Source organism: Ochotona princeps, chromosome 5, assembly GCF_030435755.1.
Source record: "Ochotona princeps isolate mOchPri1 chromosome 5, mOchPri1.hap1, whole genome shotgun sequence".
NCBI classification, from domain to species: Eukaryota; Metazoa; Chordata; class Mammalia; order Lagomorpha; family Ochotonidae; genus Ochotona; species Ochotona princeps.
The window spans coordinates 24,360,069-24,375,616 of record NC_080836.1 but is presented as its reverse complement, the minus strand read 5'-3'; the positions used below and the strand labels follow the sequence as shown (position 1 = coordinate 24,375,616).

At 36.5% G+C, this 15,548-nt stretch overlaps 1 pseudogene; it reads right to left on the bottom strand.

Moving 5' to 3' along the window:
* Positions 1–975: 975 nt before the first annotated feature.
* LOC101522056 (ectonucleotide pyrophosphatase/phosphodiesterase family member 3-like) lies at positions 976–6,114 on the bottom strand (annotated as a pseudogene).
* Between the last annotated feature and the right edge of the window lie 9,434 nt (positions 6,115–15,548).

The window sequence follows — 15,548 nt, the reverse complement described above, 5'->3', positions numbered from 1 at the left end:
TAACTGCCTTAAAAAATGATACAGAAAATAATCGAACACTTAAAATATTATTCACAATAGCAAAAAAAAGAAAAGGAAAGAAAAGAAAAATCCAAAGAGTAACTCACATGATATTTGACAACAGGCAGTTAACTCTAATTGTCCCTGAAAGGTGAAAAAGAAGCAACATGGTCCTTGCTAAGAGACAGTTTCCAGGTCACAATACAGGGAAGCTTCAAAAGAAGCTCTATTAGTTGAATGGTTAGCACTGAGAGCCCAAGGAAGGTGTAAGAGCTGGAGTCAATAGGTCAAGGTACTAAACTGCACAGACAGCAAGGAACTCAGGGGCCCAAGAACCTCTTAAAGTATTCAGGTGATTGTCTATTAGCATAAGCATAGAATAAAAATAATTAAGGCCAAAGACCCTTTGAAGAACTAGAAGGAGCAGTCATAATATAAAATACGAACAAAAATGTAACCGGTTGCCTAGTGCCAAAGCACAGCTCATAATTCACTGAGTGTTTTTAGAGAATTACTACCTCACTAGTGAAAGAACAAACACCTATACTAGATCCCATCTAGAAAAATTTAAAAATAAAATATGATAATCCTGCTTTTCCACGTAATTTATTGGTAAGCTAGAATAAATCTCAAGAATGCTTTTTAAGAATGCAAACCTAAAGAGAAAGATTGATAATATCTGAAATCCAATTAAAATGTTTCAGCCATCAAACAACAACAACAACAACAATAAAAACACAATACAATGTAGGAACCATTTTGGCCAGTGTTTTCCATGCTGATGTAAGCTGTGGCTTGCAATGCTGACATATCATATTACTTGGTTTTGTCTGCTCTTGTATTTCAAATTCAGCTCCCTGTTAATGTGCCTGGAAGGTACATTTTTTTAAAGGAAAAATAAACAATTTTACTTCATGATTCTTTGGCAGAAAAAAAGTTCATCTAGATTTTGCAAATATTATTTTCCACATTGATTTAAATATCAGTTTCAGATGTGGGTAAATATGTCTTCAGTTGCAAACTTCAGAGACAGGCTGTTCTTTTTCCTGATGAAAGTCCAGTCCAGTAAGAAGTTCAACATCATGGACCCGTGCCACGTGTGCTTTGAATCTTTCTTCAACCCACAGATCTTCTGTTTGGTTTCCAGAACAGCTCTCCACATCAGTGGGTTGGTGAGGGATGATGAAAGGCAGGACGTCCAGCCACTAAATGCAGTCATTAGGTGTTTCAATTGTGTTTGCACAACTCGACAGCACCACAAAGTAGTGTGTTGGGATGGGAACTTTGGTGTTGGCTACGTGGGCTGTAATTTCATCAGGAGTATCAAAATGACCGTCATAATGGTAATAACACTGAACCACTGGTAACATTTATTCCATTTCTTTCCACAGCATATTTTACAAGAAGAACGTTATGAAAGTAGTCCCACATTTTTTGAATTCTTCATACATAGGGACCGAATTAGTTGTAATTAAAGCATCATATTGACTCTCAGAGGTTTGGTTGTTAGCAGGCGGATAGAGGAAGCCATGGGTGATATTCATGTCTGCTGCATAGAAGGAACCTTTTTGGCTCTCAGAAGCAGCAACCCTGACATCAGTCCGCAGACAGTCTGAGACAGTGGGAGGAAGAGGCAATGTGTCTCCCGGCTTAGGGGTTGTGTTTGAAAACCACATGGGCATACACATGGTTCGTCCAAATCCACTGACATATTCCTCGTGGTAAAGGAGAGAGTGTTCTGTATTCTTCTGTGTAACTCTAGGCCTCCCAAAGGGCATATTCACCCTCACTGTAGCTGTTATCCCTGCTTGGTTGAGATTTAGCCTTTGATTCACGTATTCTGTTTGAGCATCGTTTTGTAGAGTGGGGCATGAGCAGTGTAGATCATCCGTGGGCATTGGAGTTGTAAAGCTACAAATGAACAACTCTGTGGCTTCCTCTGCATACGTGGGTTCATTAAAAGGCAGCTTTAGAAGATGGTTCAAGCTACCATGGGTACCATTGTTCGGTGCTGGCTGAATATGTAAAAGATCACATATTAGGTTATAGACTTCAATATTTTCAAATGGTTCAACCTCAGTCTTCTCTTTAAAACTGGGCCCATGCGCCAAAAATACAGTCTCCATGCTCTTAAATCCATTGTCATAACCATGGTTGCCTCCGCCACAGTATGTACTTGCTCTGTTCCTCACAGCCAGCCACTGCTGATCCATCATGAAATGAACCTTGTCAATTCTGATATGGTTGGCATAGTGTAGTCGTTTGGGCAAATCAGGAGTCACGTAGGGCTTGAAATGCTGATTGGGTTTTCGACAACTGAGGTTCCTAACAATTTCTTCAGACTTAAACATAAAAAAGTCAGAAGGTTTATTACGACTCCTGATGCGGGGGGCAGTTCCTTCATACATGTAGAAGGTTATTTGGTTAAAGTAATCAGTCATATATTCCATCTTGTCACAATAAGTCTGTTCCATTCCATGATCAGCCAAAAGGATTACATTCACACAGTTATGTAAGTTCCGCTGTTTTAGGCTGAGTACTTGGACCTCTGTCACTCATGTGGGAGACCCCAATGGTATTCCTGTCTCTTGGCTTTGACCTGTCCCAGAACTGGTCTTTAAGACCATTTGCACAGTGAACCAGTGGCTGGAAGTTCTCCATCTCACTGATCTAGGCAAAAGGTCATGAAGTCCAACAAAAACAAGGACAATAATAAAACAAAAATGAAGTCTAGCTTCTAGAGTTCAAAACCATTCTGAGATGAAATATACAGTGTAGGAGATATTAATGATAGGCTAGATACTGCAGATTAAATGATTAAAGGAATGAACATATAGCAGCAATAGAAGCTGTACAAAATAGAGAAAATAACAAAGCATAGGTGCACTGTGGGAACTTTTTAAGTGGCCCAAATCCACATATTGCTGAAATTCCCAAAGAAGAAAAGAAAGAATAGAAAACCACATAAAAAATAACTCAACAATGTCTAAACAGCCAAACTACAGAACCGCAATCCAAAAATTGCAGTGACACCTAATCACAAGAATACAAAGATAATTACACCCAAGATTATATGTAAATTGCTTAACAAAATAAGTAAATAAAATTACAAGGAAAAAAAATCACCTAAGGCATCCAAAGATGAAAAATAAACCTTGCATACACAGGATAATAATAGAGATGACTGTAGGTTACCTATCATGGCAAAGGAGATTTATAAGAGCAGAGAAAAATCCTTTAAACTACTAGATGAAACAAAGGAAAGCATGACTTACAAAGTCTTTACCCTCAAAAACTTATTTCAAGGAGCAAAGCAAAATAAATTTTCAGTGACACAGATGCTGAAAGAGTGTATCACATCCCACAATTGTACTTGAAAAATGTTAACTGATTTTTTTTTCAAGGAAAAATACATAATACTCGGTTTCTACAAGGAATCAAGAACATAGGAGATGATAAATATAAACACTTTAGTTTCAGTACTTGCATTTCTCTAAAATATAATCAACAGTTTAAGCAGTAAATAATAATAATACTGTATTCTAAGGTTGTTAATCATAGGATGAATTAACATGTGTAGAAATAATAATACACAGCTAGGAGAGGAAAAAATTGTGAAGTACACCAAAGTAAGTTTTGTATTTTATTCATGAGGTGATGCAAGTCTCTTGAAAGAGGCTATAATGAATGGAAAATATATATCTATATATATCTATAGGTATAGATATATATAGATATCTATAGGTATATATATATATCTATAGGTATAAGATTACATAGAATTTCAGTTGATAAACCTCTAAAAAAGATAAACAGAATGTAAAATGCAGCCTAAAAAAAGCCATTGGATGTTTGGTAGTAAAGATGTCTGGTTCGTTTTCTAACTCTGTTCTGATTCCAGCTTCCTACTAATGCGCATCCTGAGACACAATAGATGATTGCGCAGGTGCTACGATCCTTGCCACTTGTGTGAGAGAATCAGACTGAGCTCAGGTCCCTGGCTTCAGACAGTGCCTGCCCCTGTGCCACAGGCACTTGGGGAGATGTCTCTTTTTCTATATCTCTCTTGTTTTTCTGTGTTTCTTTGTCTCATTCTCTCTGCCTTTCAATTAAATGAATGAGTTTAAAAAAATTAAGAAAAAGGGAGTGTGTCAAAAATATGTGGTACTAATAGAAATTAGATGGCAAGTGACACTATTAAACCCAGTCGTGTCACTAATTACATTACATAGCAGAGTTGAAATGCTCCAATTAAAGTCAGATTGTATTTTTTAAAATGAAGACCCACTAGTCTGCTGCAGAAAAGAGATTTTTTTATATTTATGCACATAAAGAGGAGGATACATGGATTTCAAAAATTTGAGCAAGATATGATGCCGACATTAATCAAAAGAAAATCAGAGATGCTATACAAATTCAAATAAGGATTTCAGCGCAAAAATAAGGCAAAACCTGAAAATCTACTGTATCACACATGCAGGAGAAGAACAGGTCAAGCTTTGGGCTGAAGGACATATCATCTAAAGGAAACTGCAACCCACACAGTGGATTGAGTAACACTAGAAATGGAAAAAAATGTCAGTAAACAAAAGAACCCATTTTCCCTCCATGTATAGTGCTTTAAAAAGATGACTAAAAGGAAATAGTGTCCATGAATTATAGTGTTTATAAATTGTGTACAATAAAGTGTGTACTAGTGACATTACAGCTTATGATATAAAAATAATTTTATTTGGTGGTAGGGGTGGATAAATTAAATCTGCCTACAGTAGGGCAAGTACTAAAAATACTTACAATGAATAGAACAACAGAGTAGATAAAATGAAACCTTAAAAAATTATGAAAGTAATCTTTATAAAAACAGACTATTAAAGGAAAAGGCTAAATGGAACATTTAGAATGATTATAGACAATTAACTGCTTCCTGTCTGTGATTACTTTTAATTAAAGGAGAGTAGTAAATATATTAAAAACATTCAAAGTAGACTTAAGAAAATGTCTAGAGAAACAGTAAGATTTTTCATAATAAACAAAGATACAATTTACCAAGAAAATTGAACAGTCCAGGAATGTGTACACTCATAAAAGAAGTGCTTCAAGCTACATGAAGCAAAAACAAAGCTGAAAAGCAGAAATTGACAGATTTACAATTATGGTAGAGATTTCACCATTCCTCTCAGTAATTGATAGAACTAGTGGACAGAAAATCAGTAAGCACACAAAGCCTTGAACAGCACTATCATCCAACTGGACCTGATGACCATTTCTAGAACACTTTACCCACCAACAGCAAAACACACACTTTTCAATTCCACATCAGGCATTTACAAAGACAGATCATATATCATATACAAAGAAATACTTTGTAAATATAATTTTCACTTTATAGATGAAGAAATAATGAGTAAGTTAAATAAACATTCTGATGTTTAAAAAGATAGAATATTTTAATTTGGTGTAATAGCAAAGTTCATATACTCTAAATATTTAAATATCAAATATTATTTAAAGCATTGCCTCCAAACCACCATCTTGTGTTCCTACGAGGTTTATCATGTAGACAGATGTTTAGGGAATAATTTTGAAATAATTTAAAAGCTCTGATGAGCCGGCTAGCCTTCTAAGACTCAAGGGTGTGTTTGTTATGCAACTGATTCAAGCCTCCTGTTCTAGAATAACTACTAATGGAATGCTTTTCAGTCACAAAACTCTTACGTGTTTGAATTATGAAAACTGGACTTTCAGATTTACTAGACTTCTTTTTTCCCCAGTAAATTCTAGTCTGTCTTTTGGAAATGACCACACTCTGGCCAATCACTTGAAAACAGCAATGGAAGAGAAATGAGCTTTGCAAGATTCTGCATGAGAAATCAATATACCAACTTTCCAGAAAGACAAGGAATTTATCATTGGTCTCCCATTATCATAAGAAATAACACAATGGAAAGACTTCAATGAGATATTTTTTGAAAATATGATTTGTCTTTCTGCTGGTTCACTCCCCAAATGTCTCCAAAAGGCAAAGCTAGGCCAAACTGAAGAACTCAGCCTGAATCTCCCACTTAGGAAGCAGGGCGTACCTGAGCCGGCATCACCACCTTCCAGGGTCTGCATTGCCAGGCAGGCAAAATTACAAACTGGAGTTAGAGCTGAGACCAATCCCAGGTAGGCTGATGTGCCAGTCAGGCACCCAAGCAAAATTTGAACACCTAGGCCCAATGCCTGCCACTAAATTAGTGTTCGTTTTGTTTTCTAGAACTGCCTGTGATGCAACTGTTGCACTAGGTTTCACATCACCTCCTGAGAACCTCAGGTTTCTACTCTACATAGTCATAAATAGCCACTCGTTGTAGTAACACATTGTACACAAGGCTGAAACTTTTGAGAGGAACTGTACAACTTGGATAGCTGAATAACAGTGAGGTGATTTTTTTTTTAATTCCCCAAACCATGCTTTAAAAAGTAAGTTTCCTACTTTTGAGCTATAATAAAAAACAGCAATTTCTTTAGCGACTTGGGTCCAGAAAACATGAACATTTAATATAAATAATGAAATATGAAGATTCCAAGGCAATCTCCCTGGAGGACACAGATATAGACTAAAGCTCTACTAACCAGTATTTAAAGGTGCAGTTCTCCTGATTCAAAAAAATAGCCAGTTAGCAAATTATGTTATGTTTGAGCTGGAATTATCATGTAAAATGTAGATTTTCCCATTACATTATTTTCTATTTTTCAAAAACGTGATGGATATATAGCTTTTTTGTGTTACTGTTAAAGAGGTGTTAAAATTCATAAATATGACTATTTGAATGTCTTCTAGACACAGTATGAAATCCCACCATATGCTAGCCTTTTTTTTTTTAAAGATTTATCTTTTATTACAAAGCCAGATATATAGAGAGGAGGAGAGATAGAGAGGAAGATCTTCCGTCCGATGATTCAGTCCCCAAGTGAGCCGCAACCGGCTGGTGCGCGCCGATCTGAAGCCGGGAACCAGGAACCTCTTCCGGGTCTCCCACGCGGGTGCAGGGTCCCAATGCATTGGGCCATCCTCGACTGCTTTCCTAGGCCACAAGCAGGGAGCTGGATGGGAAGTGGAGCTGCCGGGATTAGAACCGGCGCCCAAATGGGATCCCTGGGCGTTCAAGGCGAGGACTCTAGCCGTTAGGTCATGCCGCCGGGCCCATATGCTTGCCTTTTAAACATTTTAATAGAATTAAACTAATTGTTAAGAATACTTTCAATGACTGTTGGTTTCTCTTACTGAAAAACCTGTGCTCAGCAAGGCTTTAACTGACAGAAAATAGCTGAGCATTCAAAAAAGACAATTTTTTTTCTGATTACCAAGTCACATGGGCTTAATATTACTCTTTTGTATATACACACTGGGACTACATATGAATTTTTACATATTAAATTAATGAGAGAAAACTTACTGATTATACTTGCAATTTTTCTCTATTCTCACAACAGTTAAAACAATTTGTCCTTGCTGTATTTCTTTTTTTTTAAAGATTTATTTATTTTCATTACAAAGTCAGGTATACAGAGAGGAGGAGAGTTAAAGAGGAAGATCTTCTGTCTGATGATTCACTCCCCAAGTGAGCGCAACGGCTGGTGCTGCGCTGATCCGGAGCCCGGAGCCAGGATCTTCCTCCAGGTCTCTCACACGGGTGCAAGATCCCAAAGCATTGGGCCGTCCTCGACTGCTTTCCCAGGCCACAAGTAGAGAGCTGGATGGGAAGTGGGGCCATCATGATTAGAACCGGCACCCATATGGAATCCTGGCGTGTTCAAGGCGAGGACTTTACCCACTAGGTCATGCTGCAGGGCCCTTGTCCTTGCTATATTTCTGTAGTACATAATTTTCAAAACATTGGCATAAAATATACTTTTTAATGATTTATTGATTGTATTTGAAAGGCAGAGGGAGAGAGAGGGAGAGAGTGGAGAGAGATTTTTCTCTTTGCTGTTTCACTCCCTAAATCCCTGCAACAGCTGGGCTAGGCCTTTGGGAGCCAGGAAGTAGGACCTCCATCCACGTTCATATATGGGTGTTAAGGATCCAAGCACTTCGACATTCAGTTTCTTCAGGCACATTGGCAAGAAGTTGGATTGGAAGCCTGGACATCAACCAGAACTCCAGTATGGAATATAAACTTCCCGAGAGATAGCTTAACCCGTCGTACCTCCACAGCATCAAAAAAACACACTCTTGATGAGAAAAGACTGCTGAAGAAAACTCACATCACTTTCACTATGTTTTTCTGTTGTTGGATTAAGATGTTTTGAATACAGCTCCAGAAAATCTGGTGGAATATGCTACTATAATGTTTATCGGTTACAAATAAATGGTTCTACTGTGAAAAATGAATAAGAGTCATTGCATTAATGTAACTACAACCAATCACACAAACATGAATAATCAGGAGACTCCTTCCTGCAGGAAGTTTCCTCTAGACTAAAGTTAGGAACTGGAGGCAGAATTCATTTTCTGAAGGCTTGTGGATATCTCACAGATAAATCCCAGCTGCAAACCCTTTTAGCAACTCCAAATTTAATGTTTAACTTTCTGGTTGACAGGATGAGTAATTTCAGCTTAAGTTGACAGTTGTGACCCTCAACCAGAACAACTTGATGCATTAACGAATGCGTCTAGCTGTTAGTCTGCACTTCTCAATAACATCCTAGTCAAGGAAAGTAAGTTACTCTAGAGGAGAATTAAATAAAACAAAGCAAAGAGTAAGATCTTATTCATATATATTTTGTATAAGGTTCCCTTGACCTTTCAATAATAGAAATGGCAGCCTGAATTATTTTTAACTCAATCTGTTATAAAAATAAGGAGAGGTCAAGGGGAATATAGAGAAGGGTGAAGAGAAGTTGAAGGTAAGGAATTCATGGGTTGCATCACATCGCAGTGAATCTGTTAATGGTATCAGGAAAATTATGGAGCGGTATATTGAATGTTGTAATAATTGGAGAAATAGAAATAAAATTGATGGATTGGAATTCCATCATAATTCTTAGAATAATATCCAGATCTATATTTTCTAGCATGGTTGTCAAGGGTTTTGTTTTTTAATTTTCAGATTACTATTCTCCATCTGGGATATGAAAGTTAGGATGATTTTTTTTCTTTCCTCTCACTCTAAAAATTATGTTTACAATGCTTCACTCAGAATTCACATAGTCATTTTGGTTAGCATTTTTATAATTTCAATAAAATCCCAAACTGGAAATATATAAATATGTAATTCAAATTGAAAAACAGTGTGTCTTTCATAAGTAGAAGGGGTAGCATTATTTCCCTATTAAAAAGAAAATAACCTGACTGACTCAGGTAGTTATCAGTACGTTGTAATATACAACATTTACTTTAATATCCTTTTGTATGTCATGGTACAATACTATTATAATCAGAGAATGTTTTAGCTGCCTAAAGTTATTATTGAAAATGTCATGAAAAGCCTTGACAAAAATAAGAAATTAGCACTAATATGATTTTAACTAATCAATATAAAAATGCTACAAAATGTAAAAAACTTAAGAATATTTTGTTATTGCTATTATTTACCATTGTGATTACCACCATCACTGCTACTACTAGAAATCAGTGAAAAATTCAAGTCAAAAAAGTAATTTAAGTCCAATAGTCTGTTCCAAAACTTTTTCAGGGGATATTTTAAGTGAGTGTCGACTTCTCTTTTCTTCCACATGCTACAACCAAATTACTATACTGCACTATACCATTACTCTATAGTGAGAATTCATTTTCTGTGTAACTCTGAGATATTGCATGAAAGCCATCCTAAGATAGCTAAGCTTACTGTGTTATATTTGTAAAAGCAGAGAAGTGAGCCAATACATTACAAAAGACTTTCAAAGCACAGTTTGACATTTGAAACCATTTTCCACTTTTTATTTTCAGAGATTAATACAGTGAAGTTAATGTATCTTCCAAGAACCCACACAAAGAACAAAGCAACAATTCAGGTATCAAATGAAAGAAAGTTAAATTTCTTTTTCTTTTAAAGTGGCTTCACTAACAACATTTTTTCAACAAATAGCACTTTGGTACTTGGCCATTCAACTTCCTGTGTAGGATTTATCTCCATGAAGTTTCTGAGTAAGAGATTTCTGCAACATTAAACTGTGGGTCAGATGTTTTAAAATATGTATTTCTATGTTACAAATTGACCCCAAACCTAATGGCTTTAAACAACAGCACTTATTTCATAGTCTCTGTGGCCGAAATAGCTGGGCATAGCTTAACTGAGAGCTGGCCCCACAATCAGTAAGTCAGCCAAGGATTCTCTCTCATCCAGTGGCTTGGTAGGGAACCGTCTGTGTTCAAGTTCCCCACATGGCTGGCAGGATTCGCTTCCTTTCAGGCATTTGGGAGACAAAGTTCTGTCATTTGCTCATGAGTGGCCAGGGACCACCTTCAACTCCTTGACATGCAGACCTCTTCAGCTAGATTCCCCAGAGCCCAGCACATAAGAATAAGAAAATGCCTGCGACAGCAAGGGGATGCTTCCTCATAATCTAAATTCACATATTACAATCCAGCCTTTTTACTATTTTCTAATCATTGAAAACAGCCATTCTATTGTGAAGACACTGAAGAAAAGGAGATTCATGGAGATGTGAATATTTATCAGGTACAATTACTCATTTGGGAGATATTGTACATTACCTATCACAGTATCAGATCATTTGGGAGATAACTACATAAACTATACATGAAGTAGAACTATGCTGCTTATTTGTAAAAATCATCTAAATGCATGCTTGCATAAGAGTATTTATTTGATGGTAATTGTTAGTCGATTTTTTGTCATCATAATTCAAATACTTGAGAGAAGTTAACTGATGAAGGAAGGAAGAAATTTATTTTTACTCATCATTTTCTTAGATGCATAGTCCAAGATTTGGTCATTCCATTGTCCTGGTAGCTGATGAGAACACAGGCGGGCAGAATGTGCACAGTGGAAGGACCACAGGGTAATTTAGAAAACAGACAGGAAACAAGCACTTCGATGTGGTACCTCCTTCTACCTCAGCCTTGATTCCATCAGAGGACTGTACCCTAACAGTTTACTCATTTTGTAGTGACCCACTTTTAGGCATCATGATTGCATTGACTTCTATGTTCAGTCCATTAATGTAGGACATCAGGAATGAACCTTTCACCACATCGGCCTTTGACAGCAACCCAGCCTATTGTGCAAAATACTACTATAGGGTAGGAAAACAACTGTGGATATCACTTTACAATGGCTCAATAGTCCCTGAATGATCAACATGCATATCATCTAAGCAGACAGTTGTTTATGCTGTTAATGTGGCTGTAATCATTGGTTTAAAAGAGCAACACTGTAAGTTTCAAAAATCAAGAATTTTCAAGTATTCAAAACTTTCTGTGTATTAGAATTATATTCCATGAATTGGACATTATAGTGCCTTTCGTGCCACTAAAATCATATATATTTATATTCATGCTTACAATAATTCTATGTCTTTCTATCACAGATCCACTTGTGCTTAAGTCCATGTAGAGTTACATACATTCAACGTGTTTGTTCTCTAGAAAATTCTTTTTAGGACTATTCAAATCTATATAATGATAGAAGCACATTCCAAGTTCTTTCTTATAGCTTTAATTCCTCTTTAGGATTTCCCCAGGGCTCCCAACTAGGCAAAAGAATATAAACTTCTGGATTTGCATCTGATTTCTTGCTTCATTAATTTCATTAACTTTCAAATTGAAGAATTCTAAGAATTAAAGTGGCATTTACATTTAATACCAAAATCACTTTCTTTGCCTTTAAAGCTTTTAATTATAATTTTGAGTTCTAGTTCTAAATTGTATTTGTCAAAGTCTTAATTAGATTTATGTCAGGAATATAGGAGTTGGGAGAATAAGAAGGTTTTCTTTATAAGAAATTGGAAGACTACTGAAAATGTTAGCTGTATATTGTACACTAGCACCACTGGGTAACTGAAGTTCTATGTCTAAGACTGTTGAATGGTTTGTATAAGTAACTATTGATTTGTACGGAAAGATCAAATCTAGGATCTGAGGAACTGCCTGTTCTTTTTTCCCCCATACAAGTGCAGACAGTATGGGATTTGTATGGAGCCTCGTTTAATAAGAGATTTTATTTTGCTGTTTACTTACAACATTGACAAATGGTGGCCAGAAGGAAAAGCAAAGTATGTAATCAATCTTAACACCGTTGTGATTTTTCCAAAAGAATAAAAACTACCAAACCAGGAAAGAAAACAAAGAAGATACATAAAGGGCAAAAGAGAAAAAGCGTTTCTTGTTTTTACTATGGGTGGAAACCATAATAACAACACTGACAATAATATAAACTATGAAAATGATTGTTTCTGATTTTAAAATTGGTACTTTAAGTTAGGGATTATTGAGACCATTTAGCAAAAAAAAAAAAAAAGGGTATTTGAGATTAATACATACTGCTCCTTAGAGCTAGTGTATATTTGCTTACCAATAAAACTGCCTAGATTGACTCTATAAAAGTAGCACAGCAGATTCAAATCCAGATTGGCCCTTCATTGAAGTCTGGGTCCTTTCCATTATTTCCTGATTCTTGTCATACAGACACTCATCTGTGCTGGTCCTGTGTGGCTTAACTCATCACTTTCTGTACTTGGAATCACACAAGTTTTATGGAGTCCAGTTCCTATGATTCCTTCTAAGTGCTTCGATCTTGTATTTTTCTCTTATTTTAGGTTTTAGATGTTTTACCAACACAAATACGTATTTTGTGCTGAGTGGAAATATTGAAAGTAATTGATCTGCACTGTGAGCATTCAAAAACCAGTAAGGTTCTGATTTGCATTATATCTCCACTTTTTATGTCCCAGAGAAACTGATAATTCATACTTGGTGTTACTTTTACCACCTAAGCCAGGACAAAGGTTTTCTTTTGTTTGTTTTTGTTGTTTGGAGCTGAATGCCTCTCTGCGGTTTGGCTGAGCGAACGCAGGCCTCAAGCATGGACAGACGTTCATACGCCTGGGGTGATCTCCTTCCACGTGCCTCAATTTGACGTTCTCTGAATCATATCATTTGCTTTTTCATCAAGACAGACTTGCTTATGTTCTAGAAGCTGCGGGGAGACGTTTCAGCCAAATTTAAGCTCTTTAGTAAATTTTCACGTTGTTCATTTTCTCGGCTATCTTCTGCCTTACTGGAAGTGAGCCCTCTTTATTTTTTGGATAGGTCTGTTTGCTGTTTATTCTTGTTCTTACATTTTAATTCCAGGTGCTTTTTTGCTCCCATTGTTTTTTAGATGAAAAAAAAACATTTAAACATTTGTTTGTTTAGTCTATGAAAGATGAAAACTAATTGATGACCCTACTTGGATGTTTCCCTAACACGTTAGTGCTCGTTCGTCATAGTTCACTTGTTTAAGGTTATTTCTGTCATGTTTGCTGTGACTGAAAGGAGAACGCGGGTGTGTCACACTTTCTGAGCCTGTGTATATATATTACAGGAAGCATCTGCTTAGAGGTCTTAGTATGCAAGCTGTGATATTTGGCCAAACTCTCATTTATTTTACATATCATGATCTTCTACGTATCAATGAACTGGAGTCAGAACTTTCTGCAGTGATACATTCACTTTTTGGCTCACAGAATGTGATGAGGTTTTCATCAACATTAACGTGTTTGCATTTGTGTCTCCGCTTTGAATGATCTAGATGTTGCTTCAGCAATCACCTCTTGCCCATTTTATGCGTCTTTCAAACCAACGAAACTTTTCTGGAATTCTAACTTTAGTCTACACCTTAGCAAATTCATGTAAAACTTGAACATCAGAAAATTCAAGTTATCCCAATACATTTTCTGTGTTCAAGGAAGCAAAGAATGATAAGGCAAAAATTTCAGCATGTGGTCTTGCTTTTTTTAAATTAATTAACTAATTTGAATGCCAGAGTTATAGAGAAAGAGGGAGAGAAAGAGAGAGAAAAAAAGTCTTCCATTTGTTGGTTCTTTCCCCAAATGGCTGCAGGAGCCAGGGATTTTATCTGAATCTCCCACGTGAGTTATAGGGGCCCACAAAGGTGGATCATCTTATGTTGTTTTTCCCATGCCTTTAGCAGAGAGCAGCATTTCAAGTGGTGCAGCCTGGGATCTAACCAATCTGAAGGCCACGTGGGATGCAGGCATGGCATGTGGCACGTTTGCTTGCTAAGCCATAATAACACCATTAGCCTTAACTGTTTTTCTGAGTCTTTGGATGATTATTGTTTGTTTACCTGAGTACAAGCTACAACGGCCTGATTTTGTTTCAATTTTTAGTCCTTTTGTCTTTAAACAAAGGGAATATTAAACTTTGTACAGAAACATTAGACAAGAGTTTCCTAAAAGTGTGCCGCTCACTGGTGGAGATGGGTCTCTTAGGATTGGAAAGGCAGGCAGTGTGTGGTCTCATCACAACAATATGGTGTTGTTTAAAGCATGAGTCAGTACACTGGTTTTACTCAAGCACTTTCAGAAGGTCACTATTGTCTAAAATTGTCCCTCAGAATCATAGTAAAACCTATTCAGTGTCATGTTTTTCAACTCCATGGTGCTATACATTTTTTTGTTTGTTTTAACTTCATCCATGTTTTTGATCTTGTTTTTTGGCTTCTCATTAATAAGAATATATAGTGATGGCAAAATAGAGACTATCGTATCCAGATGTGAAGATATAATGCACTATGCATCCCTACTTTCAAATCAAAGATGGACTCCCAGTGACATTGTTGGACATATCATACAATGGGATGCTGGACTGCCTGCCATTGTCTGTACCAGCAGTGTTGGGGAACACTTAAATAACAGGCTGGTGGACTTATGACTCCTTATGAATGACTATACTATTGCAATAATATGGGGAAAATCAGCCACTGTGATGAGAATTTGCAGTGGTGGTGTGGGGGGAATCCTAGCCCCTATGGAATTGTATCATAAAATTCAAAATTTTTTATAAAAGTGAAAAGAAAGAAAGAAAGAAACAAAGAAAGAAAGAAAGAAACCTAGTTGCCAATATGATAATATTCAGAGATGGGACCCTTGGGTGGTGATGAGTTTTTAGAGGTAGAATCTTCTCCGGATAGAATTACAACCCATTATTCACAGATAGAATTTGGGTCTCACGGGGTACTTTGATCTTGAACTTCTATGTGTCAAAGACATTGAGAAATAAGTTTTTATTATTTATACACTAACCATTCTGTGGTATTTTGTTACAGCAGCACAAATAGTACACTAAGATAACATTGTTACTAGAATTTCCACTGGTACCAATTCTTTAGATCTCCCCTATTATACAATGTTCCATTGTGAACTTTTTGTATAATATTCCTTAATAAACTTTTCTTACTTTTTATCACCAGAGTTGATGCTGTTTTTGCAAATGATCGATACAACAAAGATTTATATACGACAAGTCAATAAAACACATACTTTATTTAAGTCACAGATTTTGTTTGCTGGGGGACCACTTTCACTTCAGCCAAACT